The 26,447-nt window shown below is 44.7% G+C and overlaps 1 protein-coding gene across 4 annotated transcripts in view; it reads left to right on the top strand.

The window, feature by feature from the left end:
* The window catches only part of LOC115155531 (zinc finger E-box-binding homeobox 2), a 78,859-nt gene that overhangs the window by 36,149 nt on the left and 16,263 nt on the right, over nucleotides 1-26,447 (top strand). The window contains exon 1 of one of the 4 annotated variants that reach the window (XM_029702218.1): nucleotides 20,612-20,666. The exons of the other annotated variants lie outside the window; for them this stretch is intronic. The gene's annotated coding sequence lies outside the window, so the exon portion shown is untranslated. Of the gene's footprint in view, nucleotides 1-20,611; nucleotides 20,667-26,447 lie in introns of those variants that run through there. 4 annotated transcript variants of the gene reach the window in all.

Here is a 26,447-nt window from a genome sequence, read left to right as displayed (position 1 = left end):
CCATCGGGATTTAATTATAATGTTACTAGCCATGTTAGTTGTCAATTTGTGCCCAGCCGGTTAGTATTAACAAGGGCTTACTTCAAATTCTAGTTAGCTAGCAACAACATTAGTGCAGCTTGCTAGTAGGCTTACATTAGCTACTGCAGGCACAAGCCAAACAAGCTACTGCCACCTTGGGCCCGGTGAATTTAAACGAAACAAATCGGTAAAAACTGTTCCTTGTGAACAACAAAAAGTTAACTGGCGACACTTTGGGTAGAGGTGCTAAGTACCTATCGGCAGTCAGATGTCTTGATCTGTCTGACCCTTAATAGACAGAGTTAGCTCAAGCCCTGTATTGTCTGCCAACTGTGCCCTGAACAAAAGGACCAGTGTTTATTAACAGACACTGCTGTGTTCAAGGAAGCCCAGACCGATCCTCTTTTCCTCAGGATGAACCTGACCATCAGGCTTATACTTTGTAGAGTAGCGGGTTACTTAGACAGAATCAGGTAAACTCACTTTCAGTGTATTCATATCTGTTTATTTGTTGTGACTTGAAGTAGCTTTTTCTTTAGCTAGTGTATTTTGATTTCTATATTTTACTTACTGGTAGAAATGGTAAAGACTACAATTTGGTCTTTAGTTCTAAACCAGTTATGTTAATCATTGTGGGTTCAAAAAACCCACAACTTGGTGGAAGCCAGCTATCTGAAGAGACATGGAGGAAAGAGGCTAGGAAGGTTGGATCAGTCATGTGATACAAGGAGTTGCTACTTTTCTAGTGTGTGCACAATTTATCCCCTCCCCCTGAGATGTTTCCAAAATTGACAAGCGCTACGAGGGACAGGTGACTCGTGACTCGCTTCGGATTGTCACCTCAATCTAGCCTGGGTGTTGACACAATGTCAGAGTGTTGCAGAAAGGAAAAGAGGAGGACAGGCAAGGTAAAACATCAGGCTCATGTACAGTATGCATGTTGCCTGCTTGTTCCCATCGATTACTCATTTAGTCAGGAGTGTGCTTTGAAGCTGCCTTCATGTGGTCTTATCAATGGACCGTCTTGTACTTCCCAGATCTTGATTTTTGCATGGTGCCCCTGTATACAGCACCTGTATACAGCATATAACAGCTACCATTTTAGAGCTTGCTTGTTTTTAGCCACCCATGTCCTTTGCTGGATGTTAAAACACATTTTTGGAGCTTGTCCTTGAATTGATCTCCACCTGGGTTCTGTAGGCGCAGGCCCAAATACAATAAGGACAATAAAAAAAACAAGTATTAAGTAAGGAATAGTGTTCCCAACATGGGCCCTGTTGCTCTCCCATATGTTGCCTTGCTTACAGGACAACCTGTGACCCAGAAGGAATTGCTACAAAAATGCTAAAAGCATGAGCTGTTAAATGCCGCACCTGTGACATGATGAAATAACTCACAGTTACTCATTCAGACACTTTTCACATTTTCTAAGTGGCCTTGTCCAAGTGTTTCAGAATCAGATTGTGTGGTATTTCAATTCTACACTGACTTCTCTGGCAGCTTAGCTCGACACAACGTAAGACTGTGGACACAAATCCTTTTGGCATCAGGTGGTAGGCCTAGATGTGAGACAGGAAGTGTTTCCGCTGGATCTGGGATCACACAGCTGGGCCAAGATCATCCAGCTTGGGCCTTTTAGAAAATATTGGAATTACTGGGATCGGCAATATTTGATTTAACCAGGAAATCCCATTGAGGTCAGAATACCTCTTTCTTTCCCAAGAGAGACCTGGCTAATATCCTCCACCTTTATCCACCTTCTATCTTTTGCATATGATTATTATAGTAGTTTGTCTTTAAATGTTATCTGGCCCAGTGTGATTCATTCAGTCAGTGCGCCTGTCTTTGTGTCCTTGGCCTATATCAGGCATACAGCTAGGCAGCTACGGGTAGCTTGGTTCCTGCCCTAGGCGGAAGTGGCATACCTCATAGGAGGGCGGCACAAATGGTGAGCACATCACAGTAACACTGGGCTCATTGTGCCTGCACCACACCCCCTCCTCTCTCCCCTATCCCCCTTTACCGCGCTCCATGTCCCCCCAGCTCTTATTGTCAAAGAATGATGCACCAGTACTCTCTCTTCTCTCTTCTTCGCTCTCCTCTCCTCTCCTCTCCTCTCCTCTCCTCTCCTCTCCTCTCCTCTCCTCTTATTCAGCTTGGTAAGGCTACAGCTCTGCCATGACAATCAGAGGACATTACACAGGGGAGTTGGAAGGGGAGTTGAAAGAATGGAAGCGCAGGTTAGGTGAAATGTTCTGCTAAGGTTACTGTTCATCAGTAATTCCAGTGCTTAACCATGTCATTATGTTAGCACCCTTATGTCAAAACATGATTTTTAAGGTCAAATGCTATCAGGGTAATAAAATACAATTGGATGCTTGCTGTGAGAGAGAGAGCGATGGAGAGCCAGCAGGATAAGTCTACATTGTTTGGGAGTGGTAGTGGGGGGCTATTCATAAGTCATTTATTTGATTTGTTTATCCCCCAGCCTTCCGATGCACTTGACTGGAAAGTTGTGCCTTGGGGACTGAACGCTTGTCAGTTCCCCTCACCTCAGCCTGGCTAGCGACATCGACGGTGTAGAATGAGAACAGGGGACAAATTACCCACACTGGGCCTGGAGGTCGGTGACAGTAAGGGGTCGTTTTCCCAGGTCACATGGAGGATGCACACATCTGTCACTCCAAAGGTGGCACCGCAGGGCAAAGTGCTCTGATCTAGGACAGGCCACATCCATTAGAATTGACATACAGCGTGTACCTCATTTCCTGTTTACCCTTCATCCTTATTTACCGGTTATTACTGTCACAGAGAAGGGGAGAGGAGGGTGTAGTATCAGACTGTGTATCTCTTTGAGGCCTAAAAGTAGTAAATGTTATTTCTATGGTGTCATACTCATCATTTTTGCAAATTCATAAAAAGAAAGAAACTGAAATATGACATTTACATAAGTATTCAGACGCTTTACTCAGTACTTTGTTGAAGCACCTTTGGCAGTGATTACAACCTCGAGTCTTCTTGGGTATGATGCTACAAGCTTGCCACACCTGTATTTGGGTAGTTTCTTCCATTCTGCTCTGCAGAGGCTCTCAAGCTCTGTACGGTTGGATGGGGAGCGTCGCTGCACAGCTATTTTCAGGTCTCTCCAGAGATCTTCGATTAGGTTCAAGTCTGGACTCTGGCTGGGCCACTCAAGGACATTCAGAGGATTGTCCCAAAGCCACTCTTGCGTTGACTTGGCTGTGAGCTTAGGGTTGTTGTCCTGTCAGACGGTGAACATTCACCTCCGTCTGAGGTCCTGAGCTCTCTGGAGTAGGTTTTCATCAAGGATCTCTCTGTACTTTGCTCCGTTCATCTTTCCCTCAATCCTGACTAGCTTCTCAGTCCCTGTCACTGAAAAACATACCCACATACCCTCGTGTGTGTGTGTGTGTGTGTGCGTGTGTGTGTGTGTGTGTGTGTGTCAGGTGGTCACACACACACACACACACACACACACACACACACACACACACACACACACACGAGGGTATGTGGGTATGTTTTTCAGTGACAGGGACTGAGAGGCTAGTCAGGATTGAGGGAAAGACTGGCTGCCAAGATACAAACTCACTTTCAAGCTTGACATTTTACCTGAAAAGAAAACAAGTGTATTTATTTCTGTGCACTTTTCATGGTCGAACATTTTGAAGCTTTGAGATGTTATACTGAATCACCCTTTACAGTAGGCCTTGAAGCATCTACTGTTTCATCCTATGTGAGTGAAGGGTGTCGGAAAGTATGACTGCTGGTCAGAAAGTATGACTGCTGATCAGAAAGTATGACTGCTGGTCAGAAAGTATGACTGCTGGTCAGAAAGTATGACTGCTGATCAGAAAGTATGACTGCTGGTCAGAAAGTATGACTGCTGGTCAGAAAGTATGACTGCTGGTCAGAAAGTATGACTGCTGCCTTGGCCTGCTCTGTAGTCATGCCACCATGTAAAGCTTGAGCAGTGTTTGGCCAAACTGACCCCCTCAGCAAAAGCAGCAGTTTCATTACTCCAAACTGTGTTTTCCAGGAAATGTACCAAATGTGGTGTTTGTCTGGTCGACAGGGAGAGGAACTATAGTGTCGAATGTGAAGCAATACACAGTGTTTGTGTGTGTGTGTGTGTGTGTGTGTGTGTGTGTGTGTGTGTGTGTGTGTGTGTGAGCGAGCACCCTTGTGTGTACGCTCACGTGTTGCAGTGTGTGATGATGAAGTTGAAGCCATCAGTGGTAATTAAAGGCCTGGTCCCTCGTTAGGATCAGGGAGTGGCCAATCTGGAATATTCATTAGGCAGGGTGCATGTATTATCTTTGTCATGATTCATCCCGGGATAATTGCAAATGCTGTCATACAAGTCATCTGTAACCACCCCCGCCTCAAATCCCTTATACTGACTGCATCCGAAATGGCACCCTGTTCCCTATATAGTGCACTCCGTTTGACCAGAGCCCTATGGGCCTGTTCCCTATATAGTGCACTCCGTTTGACCAGAGCCCTATGGGCCTGTTCCCTATATAGTGCACTCCGTTTGACCAGAGCCCTATGGGCCTGTTCCCTATATAGTGCACTCCGTTTGACCAGAGCCCTATGGGCCTGTTCCCTGTATAGTGCACTCCGTTTGACCAGAGCCCCATGGTCCCATTTGGGACAAATGGTCCCATTTGGGACACATCCACTGTCTTCACAGTGCCTCTTATTATCCTCCTTCCCCTTATTACTAAACAGATGATTCCTGGTATGGTACTGTGTACGAGGGATTTTGTGTTTTGCGTGTCAGAAAGGTCTCATGTAGCTGAGTTATTTTACATCTCAAACAGCCTTATGAAGACCTAAAACAGAAATTGTACTTTTTTTGTTTGCTTCGAGAACTGAAAGGGTCATGTTGATTTTGAAATCATCATGACCCTTCCCAACACCCCTCCTCTTCTCTCTTTTATTCCACTCCCACCATACTAAAATAACAAAAATAAAACCTGATATCATTCTCTAGGGTCCTCTAATCCTTCCCGACCCACCCTCAACGTCCTGCTAAAAAGCTCTGTGCTAACCCACTAAAGGGTGATGAATGAAACTCTGCTCACCTGAGGGAGATGTCTATCAGCCAAGGTTCACAAATAAGATCATCTACAAACAAGATTATGTTTCATATTTAGTTCCGGCTGACGATTATGATTCTACAGGGGCCAATAAAGAGAGACGGTTAGGAGCCAACCATGCAGACACAGACGTATAAAATGGATAGAGGTCAGAAAACTGTCCACTTAATCTTTTGCCGCTACTCTGAGGGTAACATTAAGATGCATATTTTTTTACACCTGTAAACTTGAATTATTTGGTGTGAAATGCTTGAGTAAATTTACAATTCGGGAACTTTATAACAGTTCCATAGTTTCATTTTGAGGAGATGACTCTTGTATGTATCTTGTTTTGTATTTGTAATTTTACGTTTTGGAAGGGGAAGGAGGGTGTATTCATCGAAGGGATTTGAAATGAAAACCTTTTGCTTCCTTTTGTAAAAATGATTGAAACAAGGATTAAGTCTAGTTCCACCTGGGAAGATGAATAATTCAGACATTTTGGAAGTAGGCCTCCTTCCCTGTCCCTCCAGAGAGGCTGGTGGGCTGCCTGTAAAGCCTGAAACATACATTATTCAGTTCAACTTGAGTTAAGTCAGTCTTCTCTTAGGCAACCTAGATTCCAGTGTGGTGAGGGGATGTAGCTCTTTCCAACCTCTCTTTCCAGTAGTTGATTGTTGATTGAATGCGTAGATGCATTTTGTTTCAACTGTATGTAGCACATGTTCAGAAGTTCCAACGGGAAATGTTTACCTTCTCTGTGGTTTGGTGTGCTCAATTCCATATTTATTTATTACTTGTTCTATCTCTCGTTTTCACATTCACACATGCACAGACGCACATACATAGACATGCAAACGCACACATACACAAACTGCAGTTCCTTTGACTGACGACTCACACTAAACGATTCCGACTGCTCTGTCGTTCGCTGCATACTTTAGTGTGAGACTGACGTCATTGTTGTTTGTGGTGAAGAGGGCTATGTACAAAACAAAGTCCTCAGTGATTGGATCGCCTCTAAACAGTCAGTGTATCAAAGCCAATTTTCAAACCCTGCTTTACCCGCGTATGTTTTGGCTCTCGCCCAACCCATCGGTTTCTGGACCAATCAGACGGCCCGAATGTGTTCGCATTCGGTGAAGGGTCGGGGAGGTACTCAGATCCAGAGTCATTGTGGAGAAGAAACTAACATCCGTGGGTGTGGCCTAGCGTTTGGCCGGAACAAGGAGTCTGGGTAGCTAGAAACAGAGGTCCTAGCATGGCTGTAATATCCCTTAAAAAATTGCTGAAGGGCACACTCACTCACCCACTTACACCCATCCATACGCACACACACAGCAAGCTGGCACTTAACAAACTGTACAAGGCTATAAACAAGCAGGAAAATTTGCACCCGGAGGCTGCTTTTCTTGTTGCCGGCGATTTTAATTTTGTGTCATTAAGACAGATGACGCCCAACTTCAGTCAACACATCTCCTTCGCCACTAAGGGCGATAAAGTCCTAGACCACTTTCACTTTACTCACAAGAAAGCATACAAGGCCCTCCCTCGTCCTCCATTCGGCAAATCAGATCATGACTCCGCGTCCCTGCTTCCTGTTTACAAGCAGAAGCTCAAACAGGAAGTGACCATGAGCATCTCCATTGAGAAATTATAATCAGAATCAGAGATTATGCTACAAGATTGCTTCGCTAGCGCTGATTGGAATATGTTCCGAGACTCCGCCGATGACATCACGAGCTAACCACCTCCGTCACCGGCTTAAATAGGATGTTGTCCCAACAGTAAAGGTTTGCTGCTTCCCCAATCAAAAGCCCTGGATTAACACTGAGGTTGGCACTAAAATAAAGGACAGGCTACCTACTGCACACAGGGCTATCGCAGACAACCCTGAGGATACGGCTGAGGACAGGAACAAGTACAATAAGTCTTGCTATGACCTCCGCAGAGTCATCAAACGAGCAAAAGAACAATACAATATACTACACAGGCTCCGCGGCCCACCACATGTGGCAAGGGCTACAGTCCATTACGGATAACGAAGGAAGACCCAGCCATGATCTGTCCAACAATGCCTCTCTACCTGACGAACTTAATGCAGTTTATGCACGCTTCGACAATAACAACACCGTGCCGTGCGTGAGGGCTGTCACTGACCCAGACGACTGGGTGATTTCACTCTCTGAGGCCAATGTGAGTAAGGTCTTTAATCATGTCAACAATCGCAAGGCCGCAGGGCTGGACGATATTCCAGGGCGCGTTCTCAGAGTATGCTCAGAACAGCTGGCAGGCATATTCACAGTCATTTTCAAACTCTCCTTATCCCAGTCTGTAATCAGCATGTCTTAAGCTGACTACCACCATTCCTGTTCCCAAGAACTCTTAAGGCTTCATGCCACAATGACTACCGTCCTGTAGCACACATCTGTAATAATGAAGTGATTTGAAAGGCTGGTCATGGCACACATCAACTCCATCATCTCAGACACCCTAGACCCACTCCAATTTGCATACCTCCCTAATAGATCTCACAATCTCATTTGCACAACATACTGCGCTCACCCATCAAGATAAGAGTAATATCTACAGTATGTGAAAATGCTGTTCATTGACTACAGAGTTCAACACCACTGTCCCCTCCAAACTCGTCACAAAGCTTAGGACCCTGGGACTGACCCTCTGTGGCAGGTAGCCTAGCGGTTAAGAGCATTGGGCCAGTAAACAAAATGTTGCTGGTTTGAATCCCTGAGCCGCCTAGGTGAAAAATATGTCGATGTGCCCTTGAGCAAGGCACTTAAACCTAATTGCTCCTGTAAGTTGCTCTTTATAAGAATGTCTGCTAAATGACTAAAATGTAAATGTAAGACCTCCCTCTGCAACTGGATCCTGGAATTCCTGACGGGCCGACTCCAGGTGGTGAGAGTAGAAAACAATTACTCCACCACGCTGACCCTCAACACAGGGGCCCCACAGGGATGTGTGCATAGTCCCATCCTGTACTTCCTGTTCACCCATGACTTCAGGGCTCCTGAGTGGCACAGCGGTATAAGGCACTGCATCTCAGTGCTAGAGGCGTCACTGCAGACCCTGGTTCGATTTCAGTCTGTATCACAACCGGCCGTGATTGGGAGTCCCATAGGGCACCGCACAATTGGCCCAGTGTCGTCCGGGTTAGGGTTTGGCCGGGGTACTCCGTCATTGTGAATAATAATTTGTTCTTAACTGACTTGTCTAGTTAAATAAGGGTTAAATACATTTAAAAAAACAACTCCAACACCATCATCAAGCTGGCTGACGACATGACGGTGGTAGTCCTGATCACCGACAATGATGTGACAGTCTATAGGGAGGAGGTCAGTGACCTGGCAGTGTGGTGTCGAGACAACAACCTCTCCCTCATCGTCAGTAAGACCAAGGAGCTGATTGATGGGACTGAAGTGGAGTGGATCGAGAGCTTCAAGTTCCTCGGTGTCCAAATCAATAAGATCTTAAAATGGTCCACACGCACGCAGTCTTCCCCCTCAGGAGGTTGAAAAGATTTGTCATGGGCCCTCAGATCCTTAAAACTTTCTAGAGCTACACCATTGAGAGCATCTTGACTGGCAGCCTCACCGCTTGGTATGGCAACCCTCGATCACATGGCGCTACAGAGGAAGGTGTGGACAGCCCAGTACATCACTGGGGCTGAGCTCCCTGCCATCCAGGACCTCCATATCAGACGGTGTGAAAGGAAGACCTGCAAAATAGTTAAAGACTCCGACCTCCCAAGCAATAGACTGTTCTCTCTGATTCCGCGCAGTACCTGTGCATCAAGTCTGACACCAACAGACTCCTGAAAAGCTTCTATCCTCAAGCCATCAGACTATAAATACTATAAATGGCTACAGTACATGGACTATCTGAGTTGTATTTTATTTTTGCACTGTCTCTATGCACACTCACAGGACTCTACACACTCACACACACTGACACTCCAATATACACACACACACACACACACACACACACACACACATACACACACTTAATTTGCTTATGCACACAACCTGCACACACATTTATAGTGACTCTACACACACGCACACACACTCACATACAATGATCATATATGCTGCTGCTACCCTGTTTATCATATATCCTGATGCCTAGTCACCTTATCCCCAGTATCCATGCACGTTGTAAATATGGTATTGGCACTGACCTTGGAATTGACCCTGTATATAGCTACTGACCCTGGAACTGACCCTGTATATAGCTACTAACCCTGGAACTGACCCTGTATATAGCTACTGACCCTGGAATTGACACTGTATATAGCTATTGACCCTGGAACTGACCCTGTATATAGCAACTGACCCTGGAATTGACCCTGTATATAGCAACTGACCCTGGAATTGACCCTGTATATAGCTACTGACCCTGGAATTGACCCTGTATATAGCAACTGACCCTGGAATTGACCCTGTATATAGCTACTGACCCTGGAACTGACCCTGTATATAGCAACTGACCCTGGAATTGACCCTGTATATAGCAACTGACCCTGGAATTGACCCTGTATATAGCTACTGACCCTGGAATTGACCCTGTATATAGCTACTGACCCTGGAATTGACCCTGTATATAGCTACTGACCCTGGAATTGACCCTGTATATAGCTACTGACCCTGGAATTGACACTGTATATAGCTACTGACCCTGTATATAGCTACTGACCCTGGAATTGACCCTGTATATAGCTACTGACCCTGGAACTGACCCTGTATATAGCTACTGACCCTGGAATTGACCCTGTATATAGCTACTGACCCTGGAACTGACCCTGCATATAGCTACTGACCCTGGAACTGACCCTGCATATAGCTACTGACCCTGGAACTGACCCTGTATATAGCTACTGACCCTGGAACTGACCCTGCATATAGCTACTGACCAGGGAACTGACCCTGCATATAGCTACTGACCCTGGAACTGACCCTGCATATAGCTACTGACCAGGGAACTGACACTGTATATAGCTACTGACCCTGGAACTGACCCTGCATATAGCTACTGACCCTGGAACTGACCCTGCATATAGCTACTGACCCTGGAACTGACCCTGCATATAGCTACTGACCAGGGAACTGACCCTGCATATAGCTACTGACCCTGGAACTGACCCTGCATATAGCTACTGACCCTGGAACTGACCCTGCATATAGCTACTGACCCTGGAACTGACCCTGTATATAGCTACTGACCAGGGAACTGACACTGTATATAGCTACTGACCAGGGAACTGACCCTGCATATAGCTACTGACCAGGGAACTGACCCTGTATATAGCTACTGACCCTGGAACTGACCCTGTATATAGCTACTGACCAGGGAACTGACACTGTATATAGCTACTGACCAGGGAACTGACCCTGTATATAGCTACTGACCAGGGAACTGACACTGTATATAGCTACTGACCCTGGAACTGACCCTGCATATAGCTACTGACCAGGGAACTGACCCTGCATATAGCTACTGACCAGGGAACTGACCCTGTATATAGCTACTGACCCTGGAACTGACCCTGCATATAGCTACTGACCCTGGAACTGACCCTGCATATAGCTACTGACCCTGGAACTGACCCTGCATATAGCTACTGACCAGGGAACTGACCCTGCATATAGCTACTGACCCTGGAACTGACCCTGCATATAGCTACTGACCCTGGAACTGACCCTGCATATAGCTACTGACCCTGGAACTGACCCTGCATATAGCTACTGACCCTGGAACTGACCCTGCATATAGCTACTGACCCTGGAACTGACCCTGCATATAGCTACTGACCCTGGAACTGACCCTGCATATAGCTACTGACCAGGGAACTGACCCTGCATATAGCTACTGACCCTGGAATTGACCCTGTATATAGCTACTGACCAGGGAACTGACACTGTATATAGCTACTGACCAGGGAACTGACCCTGCATATAGCTACCGACCCTGGAACTGACCCTGTATATAGCTACTGACCAGGGAACTGACACTGTATATAGCTACTGACCAGGGAACTGACACTGTATATAGCTACTGACCCTGGAATTGACCCTGTATATAGCTACTGACCAGGGAACTGACACTGTATATAGCTACTGACCAGGGAACTGACCCTGCATATAGCTACTGACCCTGTATATAGCTACTGACCAGGGAACTGACCCTGCATATAGCTACTGACCCTGGAACTGACACTGCATATAGCTACTGACCAGGGAACTGACCCTGCATATAGCTACTGACCCTGGAACTGACACTGCATATAGCTACTGACCAGGGAACTGACACTGCATATAGCTACTGACCCTGGAACTGACACTGCATATAGCTACTGACCAGGGAACTGACACTGCATATAGCTACTGACCAGGGAACTGACACTGCATATAGCTACTGACCAGGGAACTGACACTGCATATAGCTACTGACCCTGGAACTGACACTGTATATAGCTTCTTACTCATGTTCTTTTTTCTTGTTTTTGTTCGACTTGATGCTGTTTACCACATTGTTGGGTGTAGAGCTTGACAGAGAGGCATTTCACTGTACTTGTGCGTGTGACATTAAAACTTGAAACAAGCACACACCCACACCGTGCCCATTTGATATCCATCTCAGAGACTCTTATCAGGGAGACACAGCAGTGACTCAGAGATTCACAGTTGCAGAAATGTTACTGGCCCCTTGAAGTGAGAGGACTGGGTGTTGGAACTGTTACGTGGCATATGCATACAGAGCTGATATGAACTTTAAAACATGTGGCTTCATTGAATTAGGCTTCATTAAATAATGACATATCACATTAATAGCACATTACAGTAAGATTGAATAATTACTATGCAATATCTAATAACATATTCTAGACTCTGAATACAGATGTTTTGTTGTTGTTGTTTTTTTACTCCTCAATGTTTGATGTATTGTGAGGGGCATTGTGTTAGCTGGTTGGGGTGGTATGAAGCAAAGGGGCGAGGGGGCACCACAGTTAATACTCCCTCTAGAACAGCCAGCCCAGCTCAAGGTGCCAAAACCTGAAGTGTTTTGTGCTACATTGCAGTCATCCCGTGACATGTTCAAAGAGGAACTCACTTTTTCACACCTTGCACACAGGCAGCAGGGCTGACAAAAACACACACATAGAGACCAAAATACGCCAGGGTGAAACTAGGCGGTATAAGAAATAGATCTTAACAGAAAATAACAAAACAGTGGAGCAAAATACACTTCTCTTTCTCTCCCTTTCCTCTCTGATGTTTTCACACTCCTATTCCTTCGAGGGGCTAATTTGTTGCCTTCGTCAGACTGTAAAGGACCACCAGCGCCGGTCAGTCTCTCTAAACCCTGGTGAGGTATAGTGTTCCTCAAAGGGGCTCTCCTCAGAAATAAGGAGCCACCTACAAGATAAAGCACGGCCATGGTCTCACTTTTAATAGGGAGCTCTGAGACATTTTTTGTTGTTGTTGCATGTTTGAAGTTGAGAGCAGCACCCCAAACCTCCCCATTCCCAGAAAGACTGTTCACAGGCTGTTGAATTTGAAGAAAACAGAACCAGTCAGGTTGAATTACAGAGCGACTCTCCTTTTTGTTTTCAAAATGGTGGACCGCATCAGGGAAAGGCTGGGTATGGCAGCCATAATGATAGCCCTAGCTGCCAACAGGTTGGTTGGCTATGGAAACCAACGGCATCGCTACTGCCCTGCTCTCTCCTGAAGCCTGCTTCTCCACAGAGATTTTCTCCATTCTTAGATTCTCCGTCTGCATAGTTGAGAAATGATCAGCTTAAGCGTGCTCAGACATCTCCACAAGGTTAGGTTTCCAGCAGAGCCGGGTCATCGTTGACTTTCATAAGAAATACACAGTGGTTGACAAGCCCTAAAAGTCCCCCGCAACGCTGTTCATTCTATAGTTTATTTCTGAATGTTCTGTGATTCCTAGTGCTCACCGAACTACTTTATGTTTTCACATTAGAGCAGAAGAGGTCGTAGTTAATGCATGTCCCTGCCCTGTGATTCCACAACGCCCACCTTGGTCTAGAGTCTGTAGCCATGCTCATGATGATGCCTGAGTTACGGGGTCGGCGGAGTTGATACCACTTCTATCTGGGATGATCATTTGATCCGCGGCTCTCTCCCCGGAGGAACCCCCAAGTGGAAAAGGCAAGTTTTTATAGTCTTCATGGTCTCCCAGAGAAAGTGGCAGGAACAATAGTGCTTCAAATATTCACTGGAGCTAAGCTCATAATCATCCGTCCTGGAGCATTGTTAATGGCTTGTACAGGCAGTGTGTGTGTGTGTGTGTGTGTGTGTGTGTGTGTGTGTGTGTGTGTGTGTGTGTGTGTGTGTGTGTGTGTGTGTGTTTAGGGTACAAGGGGATTCCATAGCTTAGCAGCATACGAGCCAGATCCCTATTTGAGTGGCGTAAGCTGCAGCCTAATTATCCCCTTGCGCTAATTATCACCTTTCCAGGTATCCTAAGAACTCACACACACTCATTCAGCCCCTGACTAAAAGACATTCACAGATGCAATAAATCCCTTTGGTTATAGATGTGAGCTGTTGTATCTCTTTGACAACAGATATCCTGGCCAGGATAACTGACAGATAACATTACAGTGTGGGGCCTAGTGGATGTAGCCTAGTGGATGTAGCCCAGTGGATGTAGCCCAGTGGATGTAGCCCAGTGGATGTGGCCCAGTGGATGTGGCCCAGTGGATGTGGCCCAGTGGATGTGGCCCAGTGGATGTGGCCCAGTGGATGTGGCCCAGTGGATGTGGCCCAGTGGATGTAGCCCAGTGGATGTAGCCCAGTGGATGTAGCCCAGTGGATGTGGCCCAGTGGATGTGGCCCAGTGGATGTGGCCCAGTGGATGTAGCCTAGTGGATGTAGCCTAGTGGATGTGACCTCTCAGAGAGTGCATAGGCCACATAGCCTTTGGGGATTGCTAGGGGGTTAGAGTGCAGGTAGTTAAGGCACACAAGGGAAGCCTGCTTTCTTGTTTTGTACCTTGTGGGGATGTTATTCAGGTAACATGGATCCTGGTATATGTGTGTGAGGGTGGGAGGAGGAGGAGAGCAGATGTGTTTTACACTGTCATCAACATGTGAAAGAGCTGCTGGGATTCATTTGCTGTTGCTCAATAGTGGGCAGTTACTATCAGTGGGACCTCCACTAACAACTAGCACACACGGACTCATGCGGGCAAACACACACGCATGCAAGTGTGCATACACACACACACATCTTTGAATGAATGCTGCCTACACTGCCAGCTGGTCACTGGCATGGTATGACTGCAGTTACCACAGACCAGAGATGCTCCTCATGCCTAGTGCTCTCTCTCTATCTCTCTCTCTGTCTCTCTGTCTCTCTTTATCTCTCTGTCTTTCTCTCTCTCTCTCGTCACTCACTAATGAGACGTAAAACAGCTACCAAAGTACTCTGGTGCAGTACTTAATTGCAATGTAGGTTTTGCTTAGCTTTTCATGAAGGATAACAAAAGGGCTAATAGTGATATATACCAACAGCACCTTATGTTATTGTAGAAGCCTAATACATCTGACAGGAGGAGTAAGGCACTATCAGATGGAAATAGCACTGCGGATAGATTTATTACTGCTCCTAATCAGCTTCAGATAAATTCATTTCACACTGATTACATGTATTCATCCAAATGTGCATATATTTAGCCCAGGTAATTTATTTTCCACTCTAGTGTCTCACCAATAAACACACAAACACACCCCCATGAGTGTGATCAACAAAGCTCCCCATAACAGTTATTGGCTGATGTAAAAAGGGCTTTATAAATACATTTGTTCGATTGATTGCAATTGATGACGGCAGGGAAGAAGTGGAGTCTGAACAGAGGCCCAGCAGGAGAGAGAACAGTTGCTCAGGGTTCCCCTGTCAGTTAAAAGAACCTTGGTTAATCCATGGAGTGACAGGACTCCCTAGGCAGGTGGTGAGGACTTGAAGGGCTGGAACAGGCAGCAGGACCAACCTGGCACAGACCATCACCACAACCTGCAACACAAAGTTAGACACGCATTGCTCCTGTGTCTGTGTGTGTGTGTGTGTGTGTGTGTATAACGAGAGAGTCGAAGGGATAGGTATCTTATTAGGCTACAAATAATTAGGCTACAAATAATATAAAAGGAGAGATAACAAACATATTTTCCAGGGTTTGTGAAAATATTGCTCTGTGTAGGATTTAACCCCAGCTCCAACATTCCAAAAAGGATATGTTAAATTAAACAGCTCCTCAATATTTACGCGTCTCTGTGAGATTTAAACTTTGCACAAACAAGACTACCTAAATTGATAGCAGAGCAGAGCCGAGAAGAGCGATGACTAGTATGTGTGTTATTTTGTCTTGACTTGCCACTCTGACAGCAGGGCCATGTTTTGACATGCCAGTCAGATTAGGCAGAATTACCACTCCTTCTTCCTCCGCCTGAAAATGTAATGAGCAACCTGTTTTTCTGATTGTGAAACATGGTTTAAAACTCTCCTAATGTTCTAATGGCCCCTTCTGGTGCCATCTGCACCACAAAGGTGAAAATCACATTTAGCCTCAGTACAAGTAGCAAGTCACAATCTAGATATATACAGTACCAGTCAAAAGTTTTGACACACCTACGCATTCAAGGGTTTTTCTTTATTTTTACTATTTTCTACATTGTAGAATGATAGTGAAGACATCAAAACTATGAAATAACACATACAGATGTAGGAAGCACACATGTAGGAATGCACACATGCACACATGTAGGAAGCTTTTTCTTTTAAACAAATCAAAATATATTTATATATTAGATTCTTCAAAGTAGCCACCCTTTTCCTTGATGACATCTTTTCACACTCTTTGCATTCTCTCAACCAGCTTCATGAATAATGCTTTTCCAACAGTCTTGAAGGAGTTCCCACATATGCTGAGCACTTGTTGGCTGCTTTTCCTTCACTCTGCGGTCCAACTCATCCCAAACCATCTCAATTGGGTTGAGGTTGGGTGATTGTGGAGGCCAGGTCATCTGATGCAGCACTCCATCACTCTCATTCTTGGTCAAATAGCACTTACACAGCCTGGAGGTGTGTTTTGTGTCATTGTCCTGTTGAAAAACAAATAATAGTCCCACTAAGCGCAAACCAGATGGGATGGCGTATCGCTGCAGAATGCGATGGTAGCCATGCTGGGTCAGTGTGCCTTGAATTCGAAATAAATCACAGACAGTGTCACCAGCAAAGCACCCCCACACAATCACACCTCCTCCTCCTTGCTTCACGGTGGGAACCACATCTGCGGAGATCATCCGTTCACCTACTCTGCATCTCACAAAGACACCGCGGTTGAAACCAACAATCTCAAATTTGGACTCAACATACCAAAGGACAGATGTCCACTGGTCTAATGTCCATTGCTCATGTTTCTTGGCCCAAGCAAGTCTCTTCTCCTTATTGGTGTCCTTTAGTAGTAGTTTCTTCGCAGCAGTTTGACCATGAAGGCCTGATTCACACAGTCTCCTCTGAACAGTGATGTTGAGATGTGTCTGTTACTTGAACTCTGTGAAGCATTTATTTGGGCTGCAATCTGAGATGCAGTTAACTCTAATGAACTTATCCTCTGCAGCAGAGGTAACTCTGGATCTTCCTTTCCTGTGGCTGTCCTCATGAGAGCTAGTTTCATCATAGCTATAATGAATACTCAGGGAGAAAAGGTGTAGATTCACACGCAGAGCGCGGCAGGTGTTTATTTCACCTTCAGAGAAGACAGGAATTGTGGTCACAGGCAGGCAATGGTCATACACAGGTAGGCAAACAGGCAGGTGAATCAAAACTAGGACTGAAGGCTATAACTGGTTCTCACAAACGAGCTACGAAAAGGCTTAGTAGATTCAAAACAAACAATAACTCACAAAGGCACAAACAGAATGAACTGAACTAAATAAGGAGCTGATGAGACCAATTGAGTAACTAAAACAGGTGAAAACATTGACCAAAAATGAAAGACAGGGCTACGTTCAAAAACACAACGAAACAGGGCTACATTCAAGAACACAACGAAACAGAAAACAAGGTTGACTAAGAAAATAAATATAGAACCTTACAATAGCGCTTTATGGTTTTTGTGACTTTACTTGAAGAAACGTTCAAAGTTCTTGTTCTTGCCATAATAGGGACTTGGTCTTTTACCAAGTAGTGCTATCTGCTGTATACCACCCCTACCTTGTCACAACACAACTGATTGGCTCAAACGCATTAAGGACAGAAATTCCACAAATTAACTTTTAACAAGGCAAACCTTTTAATTGAAATGCATTCCAGGTGACTACCTCATGAAGCTGGTTGAGAGAATGCCAAGAGTGTGGAAAGCTTTCATCAAGGCAAACGGTGGCTACTTTGAAGAATATATTTTTGATTTGTTTAACACTTTTTCAGTTACGACATGATTCCATTTGTGTTATTTCATCTTTTTGATGTCTTCACTGCTATTCTACAATGTAGGAAAGGGTAAACATAAAGAAAAACCCTGGATTGAGTAGGTGTGTCCAAACTTTTGACTGGTACTGTATATATACGGTATATATAGTGAGAGATAGATTCATAGATATAGAGAGAGAGAGTCTGGGCTCAATTTAATATATAGATGCACTCAAAACAAGGATAATTTGTCCTATTGGGTTTGTTTTTCCGCTGAAATCAATGCAAAATATGGAGCACCTCATCGTCGTACTGAAAATAGCATTAGCGTGAAATCGATGGCTAACCTGCAGCCAAGAGCAAAATCCATTTAGTTAAGTGAATTCAGGTCAACATCACAGAGCAAATGAAAAGCCTAAATTGATCGTGGCAGTTATTTTGACAGTTTATTACAGAACAAAGGAATTGTTTAAAGACCCAACGGTGTAAAGTGTATGTGCAGAATGGCTGCCTTTCGTAGGGCATTAGTTTCAGTCCAGGTTTGTAACCGGTAGCGTTGTTTGTTCTGAGAAAAGCCTGTGATGTGTTTGTGGTTCTGTAACAGTTCTATACAACTAGAGACGGACCGGCCAGATAGAATCACACAGGAGGCAGCTGACTACAACTGCTCCTACATTTGCATATTAATTGACCCGTATTCACTCTAAACAGGAATAAATATCTATCTACAGTAGTTCATGACTCTACAGAATGATCAAACTAAATCCTCCCTCTGTACTCATAGCCTCTTATTTTCTCTTTCATCTGCTCATGTGGGTTGATCATCAGTCACTCCTTTGTATTTTTCTTGTAATCCTTTCCGTGTGAGGACATCACCCTTCTGTCTGATTTGGCCTTTGTTTCTAAAGGCTTTGGCTTTCCTTCAGGAACCATTTTGAGAGTTTTCTATCTTTAACTTCCTCCAGTCTTGTGAATAGGCTATCCAAAGGAAGACTATTTGGCTTTTTGTGTGTACGCTATGCATGTCTAAAACTGTTTGTGTGAGTGTGTGTGAGGGGGCCGGTATGGATCCGGCAGGGATCCGGTAGGGAGCTGGTAGGGGGCCGGTAGGGGCCTTGAACATTTATCTAGAGGATTGACATGTGCTCATGCAGGCCACAGATGGTGGCTGTGTAACGGGAGGGAGGAAACGAGGGCGGGAGAGAGGAAAGGAGGGAGAGAGGAAAGGTGGCAAGGAGAGAGGAAAGGAAGGAGAGAGGAAAGGAGGGAAGGAGAGAGGAAAGGAGGGTAAGAGGGAGGAAAGGAGGGAGGGAGAGAGTAAAGAAAGGAGGGAGGAAAGGAGGGAGGGAGGAAAGGAGGGATAGAGGAAGGAGGGATAGAGGAAGGGAGGGAGGAAAGAAGGGAGAGAGTAAAGCAGGGAGGGAGTAAGGGGAAAGGAGGGCCGTCTGGGCGCCGGAGTAAATCTTTCTCTTGCTCTCTCTTTCTTATTTCTCTCTCCTTTTCTCCAGCTCAGGACCCCCTAGATACATTCCAGCTCAGGACCCCCTAGATACATTCCAGCTCAGGACCCCCTAGATACATTCCAGCTCAGGGCCCCCTAGATACATTCCAGCTCAGGACCCCCTAGATATATTCCAGCTCAGAACCCCCTTGATACATTCCAGCTCAGGACCCCCTAGATACATTCCAGCTCAGGACCCCCTTGATAAATTCCAGCTCAGAACCCCCTTGATAAATTCCAGCTCAGAACCCCCTTGATAAATTCCAGCTCAGGACCCCCTAGATACATTCCAGCTCAGGACCCCCTAGATACATTCCAGCTCAGAACCCCCTAGATACATTCCAGCTCAGAACCCCCTAGATACATTTCAGCTCAGGACCCCCTAGATACATTCCAGCTCAGAACCCCCTTGATAAATTCCAGCTCAGGACCCCCTAGATAAATGGGAGTTTAATTTAATTAGAGGCAGGCTACTGTTTCTGCCTCACAGCAGGGACTGGCACAGTGGAACCACCCCCTTCCTCCTGGCTGTTACACCCCTGACGCACGCACACACACACACACACACACACACACACACACACACACACACACACACACACACACACACACACACACACACACACACACACACACACACACACACACACACACACACACACACACACACACACACACACACACACACATCTTGTAAAGCCTCCTGCCTACTCTGCCAGCTGATAAACAATGCAACAGCTACTGTATGGGAAACATCTACATTTCACTTCCCTGAGAGTAGTTATGGTATTATGGCAAATCATTCATACTGTAGGCTATTTCCATGTAACATTCTCAGGAAATAATATTCTACCTTTATTTCCCACCTCCCTGTGTGTGGAAAATCTCTACCTGTCTGTCTGTGATTATCATTAGATGGATGTTGGACCACTTCCAGCCTGCAGTAGCTAAGGCAGCCGCCTCATTTCCACAGTGTTCAGACCACGCTTCCTGACCTACTCACTCCCCTGCCCCTCCCCCTCACCTGCCCCTCCACCTTCCCCTCCACCTTCCCCTCCCCTTTCCCCTCCAGTTGTTCGCTCAGGTGATCTGCACCGCTCACAGGCAGAGGGAGAGAGAGAGAGAGAAAAGAGAGAGAGGTAGAACAGAGAGAGCAGTTTTCCTCCGGTAGCTTCCACCTCATCTCTCATTACCCAGGCAGTGGTAGCGGCAGACAGGAGAGTGTGCGGATCACCTGGAGCCAGCAGTAGACCTGAAACATGTCTATTTATTTTTATGATCATATCAAACACATATCAAATATGGCTTTTTTCATGGAAGAGCCGCACAGAGAAAGGAAGAGGGATAGAGAGAAAGAGACTGTATGGAGTAGATACTAGCGCCTCATGGCATATGCAAGGGCTCTGTCTGATGTGTCTGTTGAACTGTGGGGCTGTTTAAACTGGACGACGAGGAAGGAAGCCTTCCTCAGGAGAGGAGAGGGCAGGTGTGGTCTCTGCAGAGCCTGAGGACGCGCTGTGGGACAGGCGATGATGTGGACAGGGTTGTCTTTTACGGAATTAATATGATATGTGACAGGTATGGTATGCACCTGTTAGTTAGCGCATTTACATGCTCCTCAAAGGCATTTAGCTCATATTGAAACAAACAGTTGTAGCTTATGGTCTTGATACTGGGATGTCTGTTTCATAGGATTTAGTGCTATATTCAAATTATGATGGGGTTTATTTAAGTATTTTAAACTGGGTGGTTAGAGCCCTGAATACTGATTGGCTGACAGCCGTTGTAAATCAGACCGTATACCACGGGTATGACAAAACATTTATTTTTACTGCTCTAATTACTTTGATAACCAGTTTATAATAGCAATAAGGCACCTCAGGGGTTTGTGGTGTATGGCCAATATACCACGGCTAAGGGCTGTGTCCAGTCACTCCGCGATGCGTCGCGCATAAGAACAGCCCTTAGCTGTGGTATATTGGCCATATACCACACCCCCTCATGCCTCATTGTTTAAATAAGCCACAGGAGGCTGTGCTGTATCATGAATACAGTCACAGGTAAATGGTGTTGTTCAGCCTGACATGGTATTTAAAAATGACAATGAATTATATATTTTCATTAAAACGTTAATTTGACAAGTCAATTCATACAATTGAATTATTCCACCAGAAGATATAGTCCGGACAAAAATCTGGTTATTAGTTATTTTTGGTCACGTTGCTACAGACGCGAGCCAGTTATTAATTATTGCTGCACAGTTGCTATGCAAAAGGTCTGGTCGTCCACTCTAAACAAATTGGTTGCTATGCAGGCTGGATAGCTAACGTTCGTGTCACTTACTAGCTAGCTCGCCAACTTCAGCTAACTCAGTCACGTCAAACAATGAACCTAGCTGCATTTTTGTTTGTTAGAGCTTTCATTCAATTGGGATTTTTACCTGGATATGTCCATGATCATGACGTTGATGCGTGATTTCGACTTTCTCCAAAAAAAGTTGTCTCGTCTGGGCACCGTTCACTCTATGTATGGTACTACAGAGATCACAATTCTAAAGTCAAACATTGTTTCTGAGTTCAGACACGCAGAACAGCGAGGCTTACCAAACTAAATGCTAGGTTTATATTAACACCTGCTGTACCAAACTAAATGCTAGGTTTATATTAACCCACGCTGTACCAAACTAAATGCTAGGTTTATATTAACCCCTGCTGTACCAAACTAAATGCTAGGTTTATATTAACCCCCGCTGTACCAAACTAAATGCTAGGTTTATATTAACCCCTGCTGTACCAAACTAAATGCTAGGTTTATATTAACCCCCGCTGTACCAAACTAAATGCTAGGTTTATATTAACCCCCGCTGTACCAAACTAAATGCTAGGTTTATATTAACCCCTGCTGTACCAAACTAAATGCTAGGTTTATATTAACCCCCGCTGTACCAAACTAAATGCTAGGTTTATATTAACCCCCGCTGTACCAAACTAAATGCTAGGTTTATATTAACCCACGCTGTACCAAACTAAATGCTAGGTTTATATTAACCCCTGCTGTACCAAACTAAATGCTAGGTTTATATTAACACCTGCTGTACCAAACTAAATGCTAGGTTTATATTAACCCCTGCTGTACCAAACTAAATGCTAGGTTTATATTAACCCCCGCTGTACCAAACTAAATGCTAGGTTTATATTAACCCCCGCTGTACCAAACTAAATGCTAGGTTTATATTAACACCCGCTGTACCAAACTAAATGCTAGGTTTATATTAACCCCCGCTGTACCAAACTAAATGCTAGGTTTATATTAACCCCCTGCTGTACCAAACTAAATGCTAGGTTTATATTAACCCCCTGCTGTACCAAACTAAATGCTAGGTTTATATTAACACCTGCTGTACCAAACTAAATGCTAGGTTTATATTAACCCCCGCTGTACCAAACTAAATGCTAGGTTTATATTAACCCCCGCTGTACCAAACTAAATGCTAGGTTTATATTAACACCTGCTGTACCAAACTAAATGCTAGGTTTATATTAACCCCCGCTGTACCAAACTAAATGCTAGGTTTATATTAACACCTGCTGTACCAAACTAAATGCTAGGTTTATATTAACACCTGCTGTACCAAACTAAATGCTAGGTTTATATTAACACCTGCTGTACCAAACTAAATGCTAGGTTTATATTAACACCTGCTGTACCAAACTAAATGCTAGGTTTATATTAACCCCCTGCTGTACCAAACTAAATGCTAGGTTTATATTAACACCTGCTGTACCAAACTAAATGCTAGGTTTATATTAACACCTGCTGTACCAAACTAAATGCTAGGTTTATATTAACACCTGCTGTACCAAACTAAATGCTAGGTTTATATTAACACCTGCTGTACCAAACTAAATGCTAGGTTTATATTAACACCTGCTGTACCAAACTAAATGCTAGGTTTATATTAACCCCTGCTGTACCAAACTAAATGCTAGGTTTATATTAACCCACGCTGTATCAAACTAAATGCTAGGTTTATATTAACCCCCGCTGGACCAAACTAAATGCTAGGTTTATATTAACACCTGCTGTACCAAACTAAATGCTAGGTTTATATTAACACCTGCTGTACCAAACTAAATGCTAGGTTTATATTAACCCCTGCTGTACCAAACTAAATGCTAGGTTTATATTAACCCCTGCTGTACCAAACTAAATGCTAGGTTTATATTAACCCACGCTGTACCAAACTAAATGCTAGGCTTATATTAACCCCTGCTGTACCAAACTAAATGCTAGGCTGGAAGCAAGGGGAAATAATGTTTGACTTGAGATAAATACAAGAGAAGATTCGGACAGCAACATGAACATGATATTCTGATGGAGACTCAGTGATCATTTTCAGATGGAACTGTTAGCAGTTGTAGGTATGTCTGTAACTGTCAAAAAAATCACTTCAAAAATGTAGGCTACCTGTGCATCTTCATCCACTCTGAAATAACTCCAGCATCCAAACAGTGCACTGCGTGTGCTCTTGCGACATTTGATTAATGGAAATGGACATCTGTTTACAAAACACCAAAAAGTGTTCCTAATGACATTCGGTGATTGAGTCTTGCTGACAAATTGACCGTCTTTGTAGTCGGGACACATGAAATGAGGCCGGAAGTGTCACAGTAAAAAGCGTCATGGTCAGTCACCCTAACACAGTTAATTTACTAGCCTAGGCTACAGTGTGTATTACCATGAGCTTTAAATAAGCCTACCTGTAGCCAGTGATCTAGCCTAGTGTGTTAAATAAAGGGGCAAAACTCTGATTGCGGGTCGTGGTGAAATATTTTTACGCTCCCTATACTTTCAATGCAAATTTCTGAAAAAGGTGGGTAAATCCTCCACTAGGCTTGCACCACTGCTGGTAGCCTACTATCTCAGCCGAGGCAATTTTACACAATATGAACACACACAGGTTCCAGAAAAAACTGCTTATCTCACGCAACAAAACAACTGGGAACTCGAAAATCTAGCTGGATGGACTGGATGCGCGTTGATGTCTAGTTGTCTAGTGATATTGTCGACCATCATCAGCTGATCCAGGAAAGAAAACACATTTTGATAGAAAATAATAAAGTTAAATAGATGGTTGACCTCTTGTGGCCACGGAGAACACCAATACCCACACACACCTGAAAAACAAAGAAATGAGCGCTCTAAACAGCTGACTGACAAAAGCAAACAATGATAAAATAACGGATAAATCTAATGAATTGGATTAAACTAATAGGCTATTTTGGAAAATCTATGCTTTTAAGGGTGCTCAGCTGAGGCTGAAATTCAGCACTACTGAGTGGACAGCGCCTCTCTATAGAATTTGCACCATTCATGGACAGGGAGACGGTTTGTGCAGCCATGTATAAATAAATGGTTTAAACCATAATAGAGAGGTGGGGGTGCTTTTATTTTCATATTTACCACTGCCTTTTAAAGAAATAGGTGAATGGTTAAATTAAGATTATTTAGAGACCCCCAAAAGTTTGACTTGGAGCTAATGTCTCATTCAGGGGAGCTGAGCAAGAGAGGGAGAGTGAGAGAGGGAGAGTCGAGAGAGAGAGGGAGAGAGAGAGGCAGACAGAGAGAGGGAGAGAGATGGAGGAAAAAGAGAGGGAGAGAGGCAGACAGAGAGAGGGAGGGAGAGAGAGAGAGAGGGAGAGAGATGCAGAGAGAGGGGGAGAGAGAGAGAGGTAGAGAGAGGCAGAGAGAGGGGGAGAGAGAGAGGCAGAGAGAGAGAGAGGGAGAGAGAGAGCAGCTCAGAGAGAGAGGGAGAGAGAGCGAGGCAGTGAGAGAGGGAGGGAGAGCGGGAGAGGCAGAGAGAGAGCGGTCTGATGAAAATAGCAAGCGTTGTTGCTGCTTTGTTTCGGGATCCTTGAATGAGCACAATGAATCGATCGATGGAGAGGTGACGGGCGGAGACAATGGATCTCTGTGAGTTCAGCAGGTCGGAACGGCGGCGTTCCACACACAATGGAGGTGCGACAAGACGGAGCGAAGGGTGGCGCTCCATCAAAGATGTCACCGGAGACAAAGCACACTCACTCCCTGGCTCTCTCTGTGGCAGAGTTGTTGTAACTCGCTTTATCCTAACTCAAACCTGCAGAAAACGGTTTGCTAACTACCGTCAAGAGTAATGGCAACTTGTACGTATAGGTAGCATGTCTAAAGTCATTTCCAACCAGCACTATTGATTTAGAGACACACTGAGATCCCAGCCTGTATCAATCAATCAAATGTATTTATAAAGCTCTTTTCACAAAGTGCTATACAGACACCCAGCCTAAAACTCCAAACAGCTAGCAATGCAGATGTAGAAGCACGTGGCTAGGAAAACTCCCTAGAAAGGCAGGAACCTAGGAAGAAACCTAGAGAGGAACCAGGCTCTGTAGTCTTTAGCCTGTAGCTTTAGTCCTGTAACATCTGCCACACTACTAGACCATGTGACCGGGGAGACAAACAGTTCAATGAATTGCTTTTGTTTGGGAGGTTACTGAATTTTCTTCATCCGCCTACCGCCCACCGCAACACAGATACCAAACAGCCACACACTGGCCCAGTATCTGAGCAACATAAGTAAAGTAACTAACAAACAGTCGTCTTCGTGTTTTTTCCCGCAAACATTTATCTTTGTCGGCCGATGAGTGATTCTAGGAATGGGAAGCATGCATCTTTCTCTCTCTTTTTCCAGGAAGAAATGAGTTGAATAATATCCTTTCCTAGAGGAACTGTGCCTACATATTTTCTGTGGCATGATAACACACTCAAGTCTAGATGGCAAAAACACAATTTCTTAAAGTGGATAGGATGCTAGCTGGTCTTTTCACTGGTCTTTCCCAAACTGCTCTTAGCTCAGAATTAAAAATAAAAAAAGGGTCAGATATTGAATTCAGCGAAAAGGCAAATCCACTGCTGTTGCTGTAGTGGCGGGACTAAAGAGGGGAGGGTGTGTGAGGGTGGTTTAAGACGTTAAATGAAATCATGTTATATCCAACATATACCTAGACCACACAACGTGTTTTCACGTCTCACTTTTCAGCCTTTTCTTTCTCTCCATCTCTCTTTCTTTTCTTTTTTGATCGGAGAGGGCATTACCCTGTCTGAACTACCCCTAAATCCTTGTGGTCACACCTCTTATTAAAGAGGGTTTTGTCCCACGCCCTACACCCCCCTCCGCTGCTCTTGGAATTCAGCCCGGGTCAGCAGATTTCAGCCCACCCCACCGTGCTTACTCTTTTTAATTTGCACCTGTTGTGCAGTTGTCCAGGAGGCAAGTGCCGAACCATACAGTCAAACAAAGATCATATTATGAACAGATAT

Source organism: Salmo trutta, chromosome 20 (genome assembly GCF_901001165.1).
Source record: "Salmo trutta chromosome 20, fSalTru1.1, whole genome shotgun sequence".
NCBI classification, from domain to species: domain Eukaryota; kingdom Metazoa; phylum Chordata; class Actinopteri; order Salmoniformes; family Salmonidae; genus Salmo; species Salmo trutta.
The sequence above is the reverse complement of the archived record's forward strand: the minus strand, read 5'-3'. Positions and strand labels throughout refer to the sequence as shown.